Source organism: Lithobates pipiens, unplaced genomic scaffold (assembly GCF_037356315.1).
Source record: "Lithobates pipiens isolate NorthernLeopardFrog02 unplaced genomic scaffold, aLitPip1_a1.2 Scaffold_191, whole genome shotgun sequence".
Taxonomy (NCBI): Eukaryota; Metazoa; Chordata; class Amphibia; order Anura; family Ranidae; genus Lithobates; species Lithobates pipiens.
The window spans coordinates 151,066-172,730 of NW_027507766.1; the positions used below are offsets into that span (position 1 = coordinate 151,066).

At 49.4% G+C, this 21,665-nt stretch overlaps 1 pseudogene; it reads right to left on the reverse strand.

The window, feature by feature from the left end:
* Positions 1-15,702: 15,702 nt before the first annotated feature.
* Positions 15,703-15,822, reverse strand: LOC144000255 (5S ribosomal RNA; annotated as a pseudogene).
* Between the last annotated feature and the right edge of the window lie 5,843 nt (positions 15,823-21,665).

Genomic DNA, 21,665 nt, shown 5'->3' on the forward strand with positions numbered 1-21,665 from the left:
AATCTCTTCAGGCACTTTCAACCCTCTTGACAAACGGCAAGATGGTCACCTTGGGAAACAAGCAAAAAACAATAAAAATAAGTCGGAAGCTAGAGACAATACGGCCCGAGTCCTCAATTTAATCCATGCGGCGCATGTACAGGGAAGGCCCTTGCTTATGTTGTCAACGGACACGGAGAAGGCCTTTGACAGGGTCTGGGTGTTTGCTGGTGGGAGTGTGCTAAAGGACTTGACATTTCCGCATGTTTGTCCCCTCTCCCCTGTTTCCCCCCTCCCTTCCCCCCTTCCCACCCTTCCCTTCCCTCCTTTCCCTCCCCCTTTCCCCCTTCCACTCCCCCTTTCCCTGCCCCTTTTCCCCCGGGGCGTGGATGGGGGAGAGGGGGTAAGGAGAGGACAATCTGCCAAAGGGAGAAATGCATTTGTTCGGGGACTGCATGTACTTTAGGTGTATGGGACGGGGGGTGGTGGATCCCATTCTGTGATGCCTTTTCTGTTGTGACGGGCTCCCTCGTGCATGCCTACGTTTAGGGCGAGCCGAGGAGACCCCTCAGTGCTGACAGTTATATGCTCTACCTCTGTTTTGGTTATACTATTGTTTTTTGGTTATATGATGTTACTGATTGTCTTTTATTTGCATACCGGTATCAGACGTGACATTTACCACTGCCGGGACTGGGGGGACTAGGATTCGGGGGCTCCCTCTTGACCTGTCTACCCACCAACCCAAGTAGGACAGCGCTTTAAACCCAGTGTACATCTGGTAAGCGCTATAGCATAATTGTGCTGTTTTAGTATACCCTTCCTGTACTGTTGAGTGCGGACAACCCTTAATTTCCCTCTCCCCCTGGGGTTGAGGTGCCCGGCTTCTTTTTCCCTTTACCTTTCCTTCCATTTGCCCTTCCTTTCTCCCCCTTAGTTCCCGCCATGCATTACCTACCCAAAACCTACCTTGGTTCAACTTTCTTTGCTTTTCTCTGACGTCCCCCTCCCCCTCCCCGAGGAGCGATGGCAGACTCAGTCAAGGTCACCTCTCTAAACGTTAAGGGACTGAAATCCCCTGAAAAATGGTGGATCCTCCTATGAGAACTGAAGACTTCCTGTACTGATGTGGCCTTTATACAAGAAACACATTTTAAAAATACTAGCCTCCCCTTTCTATGGTCGAGATCCTTCCCTAAGGTCTACCACTCTACTAACCCCTCCTCTAAGACCAAGGGAGTCTCCATTCTGATCTCTAGCAGGCTCCCCTGGGTTCTCCAGGATTCTCTGGTGGACCCTGGGGGCCGATATCTTTTTCTTAGGGGCCACATTGGAGAGCGCCTTTTTACATTTGTCACTGTGTACGCTCCCAATGATTACCAAGACACGTTCCTCAGAACTACCCTGCACAGATTATGTGACTTTCGGGAGGGCCAGTTGATATTAGGTGGGGACTTTAATGTCCCCTTTCGCCATCGGTTGACACTTCTGCCTCTTGCTCCTCGCTCCTCATTTCCTCTAGAAAGCGGATTACTAAGTGTTTACTGAATGACCAATTAGTTGATGTCTGGCGTCTGCAACACTCTGGGGAAAGGGACTACTCTTTTTGCTCTTCCCCTCACAAATCATACTTGAGGATAGACTTCTTCTTGATTCCACATGACCAACTGCACTTGGTGAGCTCTTCCTCCATTGGCCATATTACTTGGTCCGACCACGCTCCTGTAGCCCTTACCTACACCCTCTCTAGGAACCCCTCACCTAGGTCTCTATTCTGGCACCTTAATGAGAGCCTCCTCCAGATACCGGAAGTTTTAGCAGATGTAACCAGGGAATTGGACCTTTATTTCCAAGAAAACTAAACGCAGGACTGTGACCCGGGGATAATTTGGGAGGCTCACAAGTCAGTACTCCGCAGGGTACTTATCAGGCACGGGGCGCGCATCAAACGAACACGGAAGGAACAGCTTGCTAATCTGTTTCGTGAACTTGCCTCTGTGGAAGCGAAACATAAACATGCCCCCTCACGGACCTTAAAGATTGAATTGGGGACACTCCGTACCCATATTGCTGACCTACTCCATTATAAAGCGAAAGCGGCACTCCAGTTTTGTCGTAAACTGACGTAGGAGTCAGGGGACAAATGCGGAAAAATCTTAGCCAGGTCGGTAAAGGAGTTGAAATCTGGCTCTTACATACCACAGTTGATAGATGAGAATGGCCAGAGGGCCTCTACCCCAACCCAAATAGCCGAAGTCTTTGAAAAATGTTAGGCCGCGTACACACGCGGGGACTGTCGGCCAACTTTGTCCGCTGAACAGTGTTTCGGCGGACAGTCCGCCCGTGTGTGGGCTTTCAGCGGACAGTTTCAGCGAACAGTCCGCTGAACAAGGTTTTTCGGAAATTCCGAAAAACTGTCCGCTGAAACTTTGTTTCAGCGAACAGTCCCCTCGTGTGTAGGCTTGTTCGTCAAACTAAGTTCCGCGCATGCTCAGAAAGGATTTACACGCCGAAAGTTATAATGCAGTGTATAGGACGTCGTATTTTTCGTCCCATCGTACGTGCCGTTCACGTCATCGCGCACGGTTTCAGCAAACTGTTCGTTCGTCGTGTGTGGCCATGTCCGTCCATGCTAATTTTGAGCGGACTGTTTGCTGAAACTGTTTGACGGACAAAGTTGGGCGAACAGTCCCCGCGTGTGTACGCGGCCTTACTCTGATCTCTACAACCTGCCCGATTCAGGGTCTGGACAGGACAATATAGACAGATATGTAACCGGTTCTGGTCTACCAACCCTCTCATCAGAATCACGGGAGTCCCTCCGGGGTAAATCTGAGTTGGCAACGAAGATCTGGGCCTGTTGGGTTGCATTTAAATATTCCTCTAGTTATGCAGCCATAATGTCTCAACCAGTGTGATGTGTTCATAATTCTTGTTCTTACTATGTCTACTGTACTTTTGCAATTGATTGTCTGAGGGTGGTCTGCCCCCCCCCCCCATCCCCTCCTCCCCCCCCCCCCCTTCTTTCTTTTTTTTTCTCTCTCTTTCTGTTTATTTTCCTTTTTCTTTACTCCCCCTCTATTTCTGTCCACTATATTCCCTCTTTAATAATAGAAGAGGTGGGTGTATTGGTCTATGCCATGGTAACTGACGATATACTGTTGCTGCCCTTGAAAAAAAAAGAATCACGGGAGTACTTGGAGGACCCGATCACACTGGAAGAAGTCCAGACAGCCGTGGGACCTCCGAAGGTGGGTAAGGCTCCGGGCCCTGACGGATATACCGCACAATACTTTAAAACCTTCCTCCCTATTCTCGGCCCACGCTTGGTGAATTTATTTAATACTCTGAGCTCAAATGGGGATTTTCCTGAGGATACCCTTAGAGCCCACATCTCGTTGATACCTAAGGAGGGCAAAGACCCGGGCCTATGTGGGAGCTACAGACCCATTTCCCTCCTAAATTCGGTCCTAAAACTATTCTCTAAAATCCTCGCCACGTGATTGGCACATCACTTGCAGTCCCTTATACATATTGACCAGTTAGGTTTTATTCCCACCAGGGAAGATAGGGACAACACCATTAAGATGCTTACCCTGATCCATAAAGCAAAATCATTTGGGACCCCTTGTCTATTCATGAGTACTGATGCCGAGAAGGCTTTTGATCGGGTCAAATGGACATTAATGTTCTCGGCCCTTCGCCATATAGGTCTGAGTGAACGGATGCTGGCATGGATAAGTAAGATATACTCACGCCCTTCAGCTCAAGTCAAAGCGAATGGGGTTCTCTCATCTCCCCTTGACATCGGGAATGGGACCAGACAGGGTTGCCCCCTGTCGCCCCTATTATTCGCACTGTCATTGGAACCCTTTCTCTCCACAATTCGACAAAACTCAGACATAACGGGACTCCAAATGGGTACTATTGAGTGCAAGATATCTGCCTACGCAGATGACATGCTGTTCTCGCTGACGAATCCCAGAGTTTCCTTGCCAAATCTCCTTCGGGAATTCCAGATATACGGGATACTTCTTGAAATCAAAGGCCATGGGGGGTTACAGTCCCCCCGCAAACGTTAATAGACTTGCAGTCCAATTTTCGATTTAAATGGACCCATACAGCCCTTAAGTACTTAGGTACTTACATTCCACCGGACATCGCGCGTACGTTTATGTTGAACTTTACGGGTGGCATTCTGGTCTCCATTCCTGGTTCAGGAGATGCAATCTCATTAAAATGAACATACTCCCTAAATTTACTTATCTTTTCCAAGCTCTCCCGATCCAGATTCCAGTCCCATTTTTTTAAGCAAGCTCAATCCTTGCTCACTCAATTTAACTGGGCCCACAAAAATCCCAGACTTAAGCGGTCACAGCTGACATTGTCTAAACAACAGGGAGGGTTGGTTCTCCCTGACTTGCGACGCTACTACCTGGCCTCCCATCTGGGGCGTGTATTGGACTGGAATCAAAACAAACTTTCTAAGCTCACTCCCGAATTCCGCTAAGAAGCGACATGTGGGGGGGGGGGGCGTGGCCTGGACAGCAATGGAGTAGGACGCTTGTGACCTGAGCTCCGCTCCTACCGCGATCTCCTGTAGTGATCCTGGGTGCCCACTGACTATTTTACCTACGATCTTACCGGTGTAATACCCGCTACTTTCTCGTGCATACATTGGGACGATGTCTCAGACGAAGAAGCAGTCTGCAGCGGCGGCATCTCTTGAAAAGGTTCCAGCGGGACCATGAGGGCCAACATGGCGGACAGTCCACTCCGGCTGCAGAACCTGCTACCTCAGACACGGTGAAGGTGCTTGAGGCGATTTCTACCTGCCAGACCACACTGACAACTAAGCTTGAGGAGGTTAAGGTGGATGTCTCACTTATCCGACAGGACATGGCTAAACTGCGTGACAGAGTGAAGGAAACTGAAACCCAGATCAGTCAGGCCGAAGATGTCCTGTTCCCTCTGCAGCATGCCCAGGAGGATGTGCAAAGGCATCTCCAGCAGCTGGCCCAGAAACAGGACGACCTTGAGAATGGGGCCCGCAGATCTAACCTCCGCTTTATCGGCCTGCCGGAGGGCTCCGAGGGGGCTGAGCCGGCGACATTTTTGGAGTCTCTCCTGATTAAGGCCTACGGTAGGGAGGCGTTTTCTACCTAATTTATTATTGAAAGGGCCCACAGAATGCCTGCCTGCCCGCCGCCGGAGGGGGCACCTCCTCGCACGTGCATTGCTAAGCTGCTAAATTACCGGGATAGGGATGCCATCCTTCGCCTTACTCGTGAAAAAGGCAACATCCCGTTTCAGAACGGACATATCTCAGTGTTTCCCGACTTCTCCGCAAAAGTTCAAAAACGTCGTTCCCGATTCGTGGAAGTCAAGAGGCGCTTCAGGGCACATCACCTCAAGTACGCCATGTTGTACCCGGCCAGACTCCGCGTAGTGGGGGAAGATAGGGCCTACTTTTTTGAAGATCCTGAGATGGCGGTTTCCTGGTTGGACCAGAGAGACGCGTCTCGAAATCGGCCACCTCAAGACTAAAATCGTTGGAAGATTTGTGAGTACTCTATCTGCTCCCCCCTTTCTATTTGCCCGTGTGCAAGCAGATCGCTGTTGGACTGCCTATGCGTGGTTCATTATCCTCAGTCCCTGAATTGATGCTTCTGTTCCCCCTCTCTAAGATGGATGGCCGTTGCTCTTGTTGACTGAACATGTACTGCTGCCTATGGCCACGCTCTGGGGGCATCCCCCTGGTTCGTTACACAATACCCCTTTCCCCTCCCTCTTAGTTTGGGGGACCCGCTTGGCGGGCTCTATTGGGCCCTTTCCCTGGGGGGGTGGGGGGGACGCGGGTCATCTGGACTTGCTGCATGGGACTGCAGAACTTTGACTTTCTCCTGATACATGCCCTTTACTGGACTGTTATGTCCCGCTGCTGAACTGGGCATCGCACCAATGTGACGCATGGTCCGGCTCTGGCCTACAAGCCGGGTTATGACGGGAGAAGACTTGGTCTTGTCACTGGGTCCATATCTGGCAAAGTCCACCCCCGTGGCTTATTGTTATTGACATTGCTTAGTGTTCTATGGTTTGTTTTGGGAAGGGAGCTCCAGTCAAGTTGGGGTGGCTGAGAGCAGGGAGGGTGGGGATGGGTTGTAGTTATTATGTTATAGTATGTTATGTTTTATGCTTAGTTTATGGCACAAGCTTTATTTGGTTATGGAACAGACAAATGTCTCTTTTTCATGTATACTCTGATGAATATGGGAATGGATACTGCTTTGACGGGTGGTTTGGATACTATTTTCCTCCTTGTGATATTGGCTGAGACCACGCCATGGGTACCCTGAAGTTGCTGACGTGGAATGTCAGGGGGATTCGGGATAAAATTAAGAGGGCGGCAGTGTTTGGGTGTCTCAAAACTTATAGAGCGGATATCACAGTCCTGGTAGAGACGCATGTAACTGGGAGATTGCAAATAGCTTTGCATCGCCCGTGGATTGGATGGGCCTACCACGCCACCCATACGTCCTTTTCTCGCGGGGTGTCTGCATTGATATCTAAAACGGCACAGTTTTCTTTGGTTTCTTTGCAGACAGACCTGCAGGGCAGATATATATTTATACACTACTTATTGCACGGAGAACAGTACATTATTCTCGCCTATTATGTACCCCCGCCTTACGATCATAGACTAATTACAGAGGGATTATCTTTTATGGCTCAACACCCTAATGTCCCAGCAATTTGGCTGGGTGATTTTTTTTTTTTTAATCGAAAAACAAACTTTATAAAAAAAAAAAAAAAGAAGGAAACAGAAGATAACATACATAGCAGGCATACATACGATACATCAAATAACGTGGGCCAATCTGGCCAAGGCAGCGTTGCATACATGAGAGCATTGGGTTAGCTGCACTGTATATGGGTCCGATACCCATCATGGGTAGATACATTATTAGAGCTAATTTGTGTCAACCGGGGGAGGGGGAGCGGGCAAAAGGAGAAATAAAAGGGGGAGGGGGACAGAATAAAAGTAGGTCCTTGAGGTGGAGGAAACACCAAAGGGGATAAGCAGAGGGGGGAGAGGGGCAAGGGATCAATATAACAGCATATCAAGTACACGTCTCCCCATCTCCCAACCACCTACCCCAGATCCGTTCATATTTAAATGGACATCCTCTATGTGTATAAACCAATTTCTTATAAGGGAGGGTATCGTTAACCTCTTTTTTCCAGCACTGGACCGTGGGGGGGGAGGGCCTGCATCCAGCCACGAGCAATCACTTTTCGCGCCAGGAACAGTGTTTCATGTAGGAAGGTGCGAAGGGACTTGTCAGCTTCTAATTCTGGTAAGAGACCAAGCAGACACATCTTCGGGTCAAGGCTAGCAGGAGAGCCCATCTGGTCATGGAGAAAGCGAATCACTTGTATCCAGTATGTTTGGATAACCGGACAGGACCATATAAGGTGATAGAAGGAGCCTGGAGTGTGGTCGCATAAACGGCATCCTGGATTATACGTGGGTTTAAACCGTGCTATCTTCTGGGGGGTCAGGTATGTCCTATGTAGAATGTATAGCTGTGTGAGGCGGTCCGAGAGCCTGGGGGAGACTCTCTTCACGTCCCCCAAGACTTCGTCCCACTCCTCATCCTCAATCACACCCACATCCAGCTCCCATCTGGCCTTGGCAGCATAAGCCAATGCCCCGGTGACTGGGAGACGGATGGCGGAGTAGAGGGCAGAGATCAACTTGGTTGGCTCAGCACCTGTGACTATATCCACTATGGGAGGGACTGTCAGAGTGGGGCTGGAGCTGGCAAACTGAGTCTGTAGCGCATGTCGGAGCTGTAAATATCTGAAGAAAAGATGGTTAGGGAGTGTGAATTCTTCCTTTAGTGACTAAAAGGATTTAATCCCAGTGTTAGTCATAATTTGGTGCACATACAGGATCCCATAGCGTGTCCAGGCTGCGGGGTCCGGAACGGACAGCAATTCGGGCAAATGGGTGTTGAACCAGAGAGGCGTGTAAGAATGAACCTGTGGGGTCCCAAGTTTGTTAAGGGCCGCCCGCCATATCCTCCGGTGGTGCGTCAGCATGTCTACCTTGTGATGAGGGGGACGTCTGGACAGTGGGGCTCTAAGGACTGACTGAAGTGGGGTGTGGGCTGGGTCGTCAGGGCGTTTACAAAGTAATGTCTGGTATCTTGGTAGCTCGCTCTTGTCAAAGTGATAGAAGTGGGACAACTGGGAGGCAAGATAATAATCCTGGAAATCTGGAAGAGCAGCCCCTCCCATTGTCACTGGGTTCTTCAGAAGTCTCCAAGACAATTTGTGTCTGCTGTGGCCCCATATAAATGAATTAAGAATTGATTCAATCGTCTTGAAAAAATTTTGTGGTATATACAGGGGTGCATGCCACACCAAATACAATATCTTGGGCAGGAGTATCATTTTGACCAGATTGATGCGTCCCATAACACCCAGAGGTAGTCTGGCCCAAGTTTGAGTCTTGTTCTTGATCAGGGTGAAAAGGGGTTCAATGTTCAGGCGTATATAGTCTGTCAGCGATCTAGTGACCTGCACTCCTAAATACTTGATCACGGAAACCCTAGGGAGATTCAGAGGAAGGGACGTGGGCACAGGGGGGAAATGATCAAGCGGAAGGATCTGGGATTTAGACCAGTTGATGCTCAGACCTGAATGACTACCAATACAGTCTATGGTGTGAAGGGCTGCAAGGAGAGAGGGACCCGAGTCGGCTAAGTATAGGAGTGTATTGTCAGCATACATCCCGATCTTTTCCTCCAGATCTCCTATCCTAAGGCCACAAATTCTGGTGTCTGCGCGAACCATAATAGCTAGTGGTTCCACAGCCAACGCATACAGCATGGGAGAAAGGGGACAACCTTGTCGAGTCCCTCTCTCCAGCGGGAACTGATCAGAGAGCCAGCCGTTCACAAGCACCTTGGCCCTCGGGGATTGATACAGGAGTTGGACCCATCGAATAAAGTTGGGGCCAAGTCCGAATCCCGAGAGGCATTCCCACAAGTAGTTCCATTCCACGGAGTCGAAGGCCTTGGCAGCATCCAAGGCCACCACCACCCGCGAGCCGACTTCATCATGGGATCCCTGGATGTTCATGAGTAAGCGGCGGATATTCATGGCAGTGTTTTTCCCTGGCATAAAGCCAGTCTGGTCAGGGTGGATCAGTGAGAGGAGGACCTGATTAAGGCGGGAGGCAAGAATCTTGGCCAGTATTTTAATGTCGACCTGTAGTAGGGAGATGGGTCTATACGATTCCGGGTAGTTTGGGTCCTTCCCTGGCTTGGGAATCACTACTATTTGTGCTTCTCTCATGGAGGGGGGTAGGATTCCCGTGTCAAATATGGATTTATATAAGTCGTGAAGTTTAGGGGTCAAAATTTCAGAGTAGGTGGCATAAAATTCAAGCGGTTGACCGTCCAGCCCTGGTGCTTTAGAAGTGGCCAGAGAGGAGATAGCCTCAGAAATATCCTCCTCAGTAATAGGGGCCTCTAAAAGGTCACGTTGGGCGTCTGTCAGTTTGGGAAATGTAACTCTCGCTAGGTAGTCTCTGGTGTCCTGGGGAGTATGAGTGACCCGAGTGGCATAAAGCGCTCGATAAAATCTCGCAAATTCCTCCGCCACCCGTTGTGGGTCCGTAATACCATTCCCCTGGGCGTCAATCAGTGAGACCACGACTGGGGGATGGGAATCTAAGTGGGCGAGGTAAGCAAGTCGTTTGCCCGATCTTTCACCATGTTCAAATATCCTCTGCCTACAGAAAAAGATGCGCTGCTTGGCCTGCTCCGTGTGCAGTTGGGAGACCTGTCGCAGCTGGAGCTTAAGGTTAGTAGCCGCGGCAGGCGAGGGGTCTCCACGAAACTCCTCCTCCAGTCTTTGTAGATGATCTGTAGCCTGTTGGATAACAAGTTTTGACGACCGCTTAAGTCTGTTAATACGCGTGGTGAGCAGGGAGCGGGCGTAGAGCTTAAATGTGTCCCACACTATATCGTAGGCAGCGGAATCCCCGTTGACTGTAAAATAGTGTTGCAATTCCGTAGGGATGTCTTCTTGCTCCTGCAGAGCGGCTAGCCAAAATGGGTTCAGCCGCCAAGTAGGAGAGGGAGAGGCCTTCAGGAGCCGCATCGTAATCCAGTAGGGGGAGTGATCCGAGAGAATTCTCGGAGCAAAGCCCACATCTTCCAGTCTGGGTGTCAGAGTCTGTGAGATGAGAACAAAGTCAATTCGGGACATTGCGTTATGGCTAGCTGAAAAGCACGAGTATGCTTTAGCATGTGGATACTTGTGGCGCCACGTATCTACAAGAGCAAAGTCCGTCAATATACGATGTAGTCTGGTATGGGCAGGTGGGTCACCAGGGGAGTCCGGTGTACCCATTCGGTCCAGAGCGGGAATCAGGGTCATATTAAAGTCCCCCATCCACACTGCCGGCACCGAGGGGTAGTGTGCCATGAATGCAAGGCCCTCCTTGAGTACAGCTGAGTTATAAGGGGGGGGGACATAGCAGGTTATTATCAAAATAGGGGCTCCACTAATGGTGGCATGTAGGAATACATACCTGCTTGGCTGGGTGATTTTAATATGGTTTTGAATCCGGGGGTGGATAGAATGAGCTCTACTCGAGGGGATCATTTACCGGGAGATACTGGCCTAGGTCGCACGTTTCAGGAATTCTCTCTTACAGATCTGTGGCGATTTAAATATCAGGCTAAACGTGTTTACTCCTGTTTCTCTGCAACTCACTCCACCATGTCACGTATAGATTATATTGCTGTGTCCGCCCAGTTGTTACCCAGGCTAGTAGACACGGGCTATTATGCTAGATCATTGTCAGACCACGCTCCTTGCTGGGCAACTTTTTCCTTGACCCGACCTACTGGACCGAAACCATGGCGGCTTCACCCCTTCTGGTTAACCGCCTTGAGTGACAGTGAAGACTTAGGGGATGAATGGGGGTTTTTCTTTACTACTAATCAGGGGACGGCTCCGGTTGACTGTACCTGGGAGGCTTTTAAACTGCACGTACGTTCCCCTTTAACACACCGGATTAACCGGTTGAAGCGTACCTCCAAGACTTTGCTATCTAATGCCCTACGGGAGCTGGACTCGGTGACCACTGACTTCACTACTGACCCCACACCTGCTAAGGCCCAGGTATTACGACACCACACAAGGCTAGTAGATCACCTCCACATTGAACAGGCTAAGCAAAAGTTGTTTTTTGTTAAGCAACGGGTGTTTGAACAAGGAGAGAGGGCGGGAAAGTTGCTGGCCTACTTGGCGCATCGGGACTCCAAGCCACCGGTGGTGGTTTCGTTGACTGACAATGGGGGTGAGGAGGTGACTGATCCACCAACAGTGGCCACCATGTTTCGTGCTTACTATGCTGCCCTTTATGAGTCGCAGGTACATAGGCCGAGGACTGAGACGGGGGCGTACCTCCGAGATATCTCTCTTCCCCACCTGTCTGAGGCTCAGGTTGAGTCTCTTGAGGCCCCGATATCGGCAGATGAGATTAGGCTAGCGGTGGCATCCCTTGCAATGGCTAAGGCCCCTGGACTGGATGGTATTCCCCTGGATTTCTATGCCCACTACTCTGAGACACTAGTGCCAGAATTGTTGAGATTATATACACACATATTTGACTCCGGGTCCCTACCTGATACTCTAAGGCAGGCAGTTATTATAGTGATACCCAAGCCAGGAAAGGATCCCCACTCCCCCGGATTCCTATCGACCCATCTCGCTGCTCCAAGCAGATATTAAAATTTTGGCTAAAGTACTTGCCACCCGTCTCAGTGGAGTCATCCTATCACTTGTTCACCCGGATCAAACGGGATTTATGCCTGGGAAAAACACGGCCATTAATATCCGCCGGTTATAAATGAATATCCAGGCTGAACATGACAGAGTAGGCTCGAGGGTGGTGGTGTCACTGGATGCCGCTAAGGCGTTTGATTCCATTGAGTGGAATTATCTTTGGGAATGCTTGGGTAAATTTGGGTTTGGCCCCAATTTTGTTAAATGGATTACTCTCCTATACTATCGCCCAATGGCTAGAGTAGCGGTTAACGGATGGGTGTCGGACCCCTTTCAGCTGGGCCGTGGCACACGTCAGGGTTGTCTCCTATGTTATATGCTTTGGCGGCAGAACCGTTGGCTGCTGCACTTCGGGCACACCCGGCTGTAGTAGGCCTCCGACGCGGTTCTCTGGTGGAATCAGTAAGTATTTATGCGGATGATACTTTACTGTATTTAGAGGACTCGGGTCGGTCGTTGGAGGCTGCCCTGGGGGTCATAGAGGAGTTTGGTGGTCATTCCGGTCTGCGTATTAATTGGACCAAGTCGCAGGTTCTACCCATTGACTTGTTCTCCCCGGACCGGGATGCAGCTTCTCTCCCACTCTCCAGGGTATCCTCCATTCAGTATTTGGGAGTGCAGGTTACGAGGGAACCTGGGGAGTATATTCATCTTAATCTTGAACCACTGCTTCTGTATGTGCGGGAGAAGACTAAGGCATGGTCCCGTCTCCCCATTGGGGTTATGGGACGGATCAATATTACTAAAATGATCCTCCTGCCGAAACTCCTTTATGTACTTTGGCATTCCCCTGTCATGGTCCCCGTGGCGTTCTTTAAAACATTAGACGGTGTCTTAAACACTTTTATCTGGGGCCCATCTAGACATAAATTGGCATGGAACACACTTAAAAACCCGACCTCTATGGGGACTGGCTCTCCCTGATTTCCACACATACTACATAGCAGCCCAGATTTCCCATTTTTATCACCTCCATAGAGCGGATAGTCACAGATATCAGGCCTTGGTGGGCGGGAGGGCTGAATCTCTTGTTGATACTCCCCTTCAGATGATTTTTCGGGGTGGTGGGGTTAGGGATGCCCGGTCCCGGATCCTGCCACACCACCGGAGTATTTGGAAACTAGCCCTTAGATTACTGGGAGCTGACTATTACCACTCACATACACCGCTATGGCGCAACCCCCTGCTGCGTGAGTTGTCTGGCTTACCAGATGTAGACTTGTGGGCTTCTAGAGGGATACTTTTTCTGTATCAGGTGGTGACTCCTATGGGCGTAAGGGATTTTCCCTCCCTACAAGTGGAATTTAACATACCCCCTCATATGCACTTTCGCTACTTGCAATTGCGACACGCGCTTCGTGCGCAATTTGCTCAGGACTTCCCGAATGTACAGTCGCTGGCTTTGACAGATGTAATTATGGGAGACGAACCGGCTAAATTGATCTCGACTCTATACGGCCTACTCCGGGCCCGCTTGGTGGCGCAAACCACTGAACGGGCCAGGTTGAGATGGGAAGAGGACATAGGTCCCTTTGATGGGGAGGAATGGGAGGATGCCCTTGAGAAAGTTCAACAGGCTTCGCTTAGCCTACCTGACCGACTAACGCAGTACTATGTGATACACAGGTCCTATCTCACCCCTATCCGGATAGCTAAGTATCATCCTGACTATAACCCGAAGTGTCCCCGTTGCTCTTGTACGACTGGTACTTTCTACCATCTTCTCTGGCAATGCCCATTGGTCCAGGAGTATTGGGGGCAGATTGTCAGGTTTCTACATGACCACATGGGTTCACCCCTTCAACTTGACCCTAAGAGTTGCCTACTTAGTATATTTCCTGATACCTCTGTTGATCAATACTTGGCTACATTTTTGCACTCTACGCTGTTTACCGCACGAAAGCTTGAGGCTAAATACTAGATGCGTCCAACCATGCCTACTATGCGGGAATGGGTAATGGGCATTAATAGTAAGCTACCCTTGATTAAACTGGTGTATAGAAATCGTGGGTGTCCAGCCAAATACCACAAAATATGGGATAGGTGGGTGGAAAATCTGCATACGTGTGTGGAGTGAGCTATATTGGAGTCTATACTATCATTGTCAGGAATTTTCCTTAATGTAAGATGTATTACTGTCCGTCACCTATGAAGAGGCTAATGTTTGTACCTACTGTAATATCTTGTTATAACTAAGTTGTTCAATAAACTTGTGCTGTTAAAAAAAAAAAAAGAAGCGCCATGTGGTGCTATAAGTATTTACCCACATAATTTGTGTCACATCCCACTATAGGGGCTCAGTTGAAAGTCAGTCACCTGATCGCTACCCAAAACACACTCACGTCTTTGACTTCCCCCCTATTCCCTATACGTGGCCATCCAACCTTTGAACTGGGGACCCACTTAGAAATTCCAACCTAGACAATGCGTCTAAATTCGTCATTGATGGAAAATGGCCTTCTTTCTCAACAATAACAGATCCGACAAGGCTTTTACAACTGCCTTTTTGGAGAACGGCGCAACAACATCATTTTCTCCATTCCATCCCCAATCCTCAAACGTTCGCCCGCCCTCAGACGGAGTTTGAGACTCTATGCAGGAGCGAAGGCCCTTTGGCCCACATTCTCTCTCAAACAGATTACCCACACTTAACCTGTCTGTCCAACTGGGAAAAGGACCTTAATTGCTCATTTTCCCCAGCACAGAGACAACGCATTATCACTTTGGCTCTCAAAATGTCGCTGTGCACGAAGATACAGGAGACGAATTTTAAACTTCTCACCAGGTGGTATTTGACACCATCAAAGCTGCAGAATTGTTTCCCCTCTTCCTCGAACATATGCTGGAGGTGTGGAGAAGAAGAGGGCACGTTGCTGCACATTTTTTGGTCCTGCCCCAGCTTGGTGGACTTCTGGACAGAGATCCGATGCATAACACAAAAATTCACAGACTTCTCCATCCAGGAAGAGGCTGCATTCTTTCTCTTGCACCATTCACAGATTCCCATTAAGAAGTACAAAAAAATCTATTTTACAGCATGTGATAAATGCGGCGAAATCCTGCATCCCTCTCTATTGGAAAAAATGTTCCCCCCCTTTCATTACTCACTGGCTTAGGAAAATAGAGGACATTAAAAAAAATGGAGGACTTGATCCTCACATCACAAGGTAAACAAGAATTTTTTAAACAAACCTGGGACATCTGGAATACCTTTATATTCTCGCTGGAAGGATGTCGCCTGCTATCGCCTTAGTGCTCTGAGCTTTCCTTGACTGGCCCCTTGGACAGTGGCTGCCATCGTGTCTCGTCCCCTCTTCTCCTTTTCTGATCTTTCAACCCTTCTCTTTTCTGCCTTCCTCCCCTAACTCTCACCCCCTCCACCCCCTCTCTCTTTTGGAAAGAGTGGAAAATTGGGAATGACGGCCCCACACCCCCCTCTGGATGGATTATGCCGGAGGGACCTGGGGTTTGTGTGACCCTGGATCTTGGTACAGAAGGCAGACTCACAGTTGCGAATATACCTGTATCAAGTATTGTTCAGCTGCTTTTTGCTCTGTATTTCTTTGTTGCATTATGTACTCGGGGGACCGTCTTCCCCTATTTGGAGAAAAAATTATATTTGACCAAAAAAAAGAAGCGTACGACACCTGGTATTCCCAGGCGGTCTCCCATCCAGGCATTAACCAGGCCCGACCCTGCTTAGCCTCTAAGATCAGATGAGATGGAACAGATTCAGGGTGATGTGGCCGTAGCCAATATCTTCAGGCACTCTCAACTCTCTTGACAAACACCAAGATGGTCACCTTGGAAACAAGCGGAAAAAAATAGGTCAACGGCAACAACATAAAAAGAAGCCTACGGCATCTGGAAATCCCAGGCGGTCTCCCATCCAGGTACTAAACTGGTCCCAACCCTGCTTAGCCTCTGAGATCAGATGAGATTGGGCTCTTTCAGGGTGGTGTGGCCGTAGGAGATTTCTTCAGGCACTCTCAACCTTGACTAACGCCAATACGGTCACCTTGGGAAACAAACAAAAATACCAAGTCAACGCCAACAACATGAGAAGAAGTCTACAGCACCTAGTATTCCCAGGTGGTCTCCCATCCAGGTATTAACAAGGCCCGACCCTTTTTAGTCTCTGAGATCAGACAAGATCTGGTGCTTTCAGGGTTATGTGGCCATAGGCGAGCTCTTCAGGCACTCTCAACCCTCTTGACAAACACCAAGATGGTCACCTTGGTAAACAAACAAAAAAAAAAAAACAAGTCAACGCCAACAACATAAAAAGAAGCCTTCAGCACCTAGTATTCCCAGGTGGTCTCCAATCCAGGTACTAGCAAGGCCCGACCCTGTTTAGCCTCTGAGATCAGAGGAGATCGGGCGCTTTCAGGCTTATGTACCCATAGGCAATCTCTTTGGGCACTCTCAACCCTCTTGACAAATGCCAAGATAGTCACCTTGGGAAACAAGCGAAAAAAAAACAGGTCAATGTCAACAACATAAAAAGAAGACTACGGCACCTGGTATTCCATAGCCATCTCCCATCCAGGGACTAACTAGGCCCAACCCTTTTTTATCCTCAGAGATGAGAAGAGATAGGGCTCTTTCAGGGTGATGCTGCTGTAAGCTAACTCTTTGGGCACTCTCAACCCTCTTGACAAATGCCAAGATGGTCACCTTGGGAAACAAGCGAAAAAAAAAAAAAAAAGAATCAACGCCAACAACATAAAAAGAAGCCTACAATAACTGGTATTCCCAGGTGGTCTCCCATCCAGGTACTAACCAGGCCTGACTCTTCTTAGCCTCCAAGATCAGACGAGATTGGGTGCTTACAGAGTGCTCGGACACTTTCCCCATCACTATTGGGACGAGGCAGGGGTGCCCTCTGTCTCCCCTATTTTTTATTCTGACACTGGAACCACTTATGTGTCACGTTCGGAATGACCCGAATATTACTGGCATATCCAAACCCTCGGCACACCACAAAATTGCGGCGTACGCTGACGATCTAATTTTTTTCCTCTCCAATCCACACATTTCGCTTCCCAATATACTCACGGCTCTCCGGCGATACGGCAGCCTATCAAACTATAAAATCAATTGCACCGTCGGCTGTATTGAATATATGGGTCCCGGATGGTGAGGCCAAGAGGCTACACTCCGCTTTTCCATTCTACTGAGCTGAAAAATCTATACGTTACCTGGGCGTTGACATCGCAGCGGATTTGCCGCAATTGTACCAGCTTAATTTTGTCCCTCTCCTGAATAGACTGAAATCTGATTTGGGAAACTGGCATGCTTTAACACTGACCTGGTTCGGGCGCTGTAATGCATTCAAAATGACGGCCCTCCCGCGGATCTTATACTTGTTCCAGACATTACCGATCCGGTTACCCCCAATTTTTTTCAGACAACTGCAGGTGCTGCTCCGGGACTTTATTTGGTTGCGCAAACCGCCCAGAGCCCGTTTGCAATTGCTTGCCAGACCAAAGGACAAGGGGGGTCTGGGTCTCCCAGATCTGAGACAATACAACAGAGCGACTCTGCTAGCGAGAGTCGTTGATTGGCATTGTAATGGCCCACACAAGCAGTGGGTGGAGATGGAGATTGAGGATGGATCCATTCCCCTATTGACCTCCCCGTGGCTCCTGTCCACCCTACCAAAAGACCTCAGAGATCACCCCGTAGTGGGAGCTACGTTGGCTGTTGTGCAGAGGTTGTTCCGCTGCACACACACATTGCTCCCCTGCCGTCACCAATGACTCCGGTTATAGGTAATCCAGACTTCCCACCGGGATTTACCAACAAGAAACTGCGACAGTTGACAGTGGTGGGGAAACAGCGTCTGGGAGATGTGTGGCCCTCGGGAGGGCTCCCGACCACGCAAACTGTCGCCGAGCTTTCTGACCCTCCGCTTGACTTGTTTAATGCTTATCAACTTTGTCACTTTCTTCTGGCCATACAAAGGGCCCCCTACACTCCTAGAGACCTGACGCCCTATGAATCCATCTGTCACAAAAAGGAACCTGTGCGACACACCCTTTCCCTCCTCTACAACCTATTAAGTAGTCAGGAGGAGGAGTCGACCCCACCATTTATCCACAAATGGGAGAGGGACTTTGGCATCACATTTACCCCACAACAGATAGGGAAGATCCTGACATTAGTACATAAAGCTTCCATCGCAAACCAATATCAAGAATCGGGATACAAGATAGTCTCACGCTGGTATAGAGTCCCATATCTTCTGAATAAAATTAATAGATCGATTCCGGATGTTTGTTGGAGGTGCAATTCAGATACGGGGACCATGGGACACATTTTCTGGGCATACCCGGCCTTGAGGAACTTTTGGGTGGAGGTGACCGGGACGATAAAAACTCTCAGAAATGTAGATATCGCAGACAACCCAGCAGCGTGCCTTCTACACTTGACCGAACAGCCTGTTCGAAAATACAAGAAAACCCTCACGATGCAACTCCTGAACGCCGCCCGGGCCTGCATTTCCACACTGTGGAGGCAGCCTCAGCCCCCATCCAAGGTGCTGTGGTATTCCAAAGTCAATCATATTCTCCGGATGGAAGAATTGACCGCCACCCTTCACAACACTGAAGAGGCATTTAGTGTTACATGGAGGCCCTGGAGGTATTTTACTGGTACTTGAGACTACATTCGGGAGGTGAGCAGCGCCCCTGTCCCAGAAAACGACTGAACATCTAACGTTTACCTACGTAGGCCAAGTCTGCCCTGGGTGGCATTCCCCCCCCCCCCCTCCCTTTTTGTCTTTATTTTTCTTTTTTTCCCCGCTGCCATCCCCCCCCCCCTCCTCTCTCTCCGTCTTTGCACTCTCTTCTTCCCCCGTCCTCCCTTTTCACTATGCCTTGTCTCCTTACTAGCCTTTGGGACCCAGAAGAACCCCAGGGTTCTGGACACGACCGGCTCATATTTTACTCTGGTTCACATAGGTCATGATAAGCTGGCTCGCTGTGGTCCCAGTTGTTCTCCATGATTACATTTGTCCGAACGGAGCTGCATGTCGGAGGTGGGGTTTCTCTCTTTTCTGCATGAAACTCCAGGACTCCCCTTGAGAACCCAGAGTTATTTGGCTGCCTATTTTTTGTTACCATGTAATTGTGACCCTGGGTCATGCTGTATGGTTGACTGCTATATTTATGTTGTTCTACTTATACTTAATAAAACAATAAAACAAAAAAAAATAAAAATAAGTCAATGCCAACAACTTAAAAAAAAAGCCTATGGCATCGAGAAATCCCAGTCGGTCTCCCATCCAGGTACTAACCAGGTCCCAACCCTGCTTAGCCTCTGAGATCAAATGAGATTTGGCTCTTTCAGGGTGATGCAGCCATAGTAGATTTTTTCAGGCACGCTCAACCCTCTTGACAAACGCCAAGATGGTCACCTTGGGAAATAAACAAAAAAAACAAGTCAACGCCAACAACATAAAAAGAAGCCTACCGCACCTAGTATTTCCAGGCAGTCTCCCATCCAGGTATTAACAAGGCGCGACCCTTTCTAGCCTCTGAGATCAGCAGAGATTGGGCGCTTTCAGGGTGATGTGCCCATAGGCAATCTCTTTGGGCACTCTCATCCCTCTTGAAAAATGCCAAGATAGTCACCCTGGGAAACAAGCAAAAAAAAACAGGTCAACGCCAACAACATAAAAAGAAGAATACGGCACCTGGTATTCCAAGGCCATCTCCCATTCAAGTACTAACTAGGCCCAACCCTTCTTAGCCTCTGAGATCAGAAGAGATAGGGTGCTTTCAGGGTGATGAGGCTGTAAGCGATCTCTTTAGGCACTCTCAACCCCTGGTATTCCCAAGCTGTCTCCCATCCAGGTACTAACTAGGCCCATCGCTGCTTAGCCTCCGAGATCAGATGAGATTGGGCTCTTTCAGGGTGATTTGGCCGTAGGCACGCTCTTTGGGCACTCTGAAGCCTCTTGACAAAGGCCAAGATGGTCACCTTGGGAAACAAGCTAAAAAAAACAGGTCAAAGCCAACAACATATAAAGAAGCCTACGGCATCCAGTATTCCCAGGCGATCTCCCAATCAAGACACTAACCAGACCAGATCCTTCTATGGCACCTGGTCTTCCCAGGCAGTCTCTCATCCAGGTACTAACCAGGCCTGACGCTGCTTAGCCTCTGAAATCAGACGAGATCGGGTGCTTTCAGGTTGATGTGGCCGTAAGCGTTCTCTCCAAGACACGCCCAACCCTCTTGACAAACGCCAAGATGGTCGCCTTGAGAAACAAGCAAAAAAAACAGGTCAAAGCCAACAACATAAAAAGAAGCCTATGGGCTTACAGCGGACCTTAAAAGATGGGACCCACTAGCTCTGTCATGGTTCGGACGCTGTAATGTGTTGAAGATGAACGCGATGCCACGACTTCTGTATCTACTACAAGCCTTACCTATCAAAATACCCCAGACTTTCTTTCATGCGGTTCGCTCAATCTTTATCAAGTTCCTCTGGCGCAGAAAACATATGCGTATTGGTAGGGCAATGCTATTGTGACCGAAATTGCGGGGAGGTATTGGCTTCCCGGACCCTGCTCTATATTACACAGCGACGCACATGACACCGGTGGTTGACTGGTGCCGGTGTTCTGCCATATACTGTCCGGCCATGATATAGTGTCCGCGCCGTACTGCGCATGCGCAGTACGGAGCAGACGAAGCTTCGGAAAATCTCTGAAGCTGAACGGCGCCTGCGCGGTGAGTGGAGGTGGTAGCCCCACCATCCAAGCGGACATAGGGTTGTGAATATTAGAGGGCCCCTCGCAGGCGAGCTTCGCTTGCCACGCTTCGGGCTTGGCCTCGCTGCACTCGGCTCTTTAATATTCTTACTCTATGTCCACTTGGATAGTGGGGATAGAACCTGGACTCAGTGCGCAGGCGCCGTTCATGCTCGGCAATTTTAGGAATCTGTGTTGCTGTGTACTGAGCATGCGCAGTACATAGCGGACACTATCCGATGGGGGACCATATGTGATAAGACACCGGCATGGGGAACTGAAGCTATGGGTCAAGCTAGAGCAGGAGATGGCGTGGGTTCCACTGGCTTGTCTGCCTTGGGCGGGGAGGCCATTGGAGCCCTGTGTGACTACTCACCCGTTAATTGGCCCCTCGCTCGCCGAGATGGATAGTTTTTTTCACCTTTCCCTTCTCCTATGACCCCAATTATTGGACATCCTAGATTCCCTCCGGGCCTGTCTGACCAGGCCTTTACCAGGCAAACCCCGAAAGGGCTTCTGAGAGCAGCCCTATTTCTTGGACCCACGGGCTTGATTCCCATGGGGACCATACTGCTAGAGCAAGTACCTGTTGCATTGGATAGCTGGAGAGCTAGACAGCTAATCCATTTCCTCGGATCACTACCTAACCAGTCGTTCTTCTCTAGACAATTCCACCCCTTTGAGGAACTTTGCCTGGATGATGGCCCAATTCGTGGTTCCCTCTCTAGGTCCTACCAAATCCTGACAGGCGCACAATCCTCCACGGATCCACCCTTCCTAGCTAAATGGAAAAGAGACTTACAAACTACATTCTCCAAACCACAGAAGGACAGAATACTCTTTTTCGCCCATAAGTCGTCACTCTGCAGTAAATATCAGGAGATCTCATATAAGCTGATCACACGCTGGTATCGTACACCAGTGGTGTTGTACAAAATATTCCCCGGTCAATCTGACCGCTGCTGTCGCTGTGGGCAACAGGCTGGCACCATTCTCCACCCTTTCTGGGAATGCCCTAAATTACAAACATTCTGGCAGCCTGTCCTGAGACTCA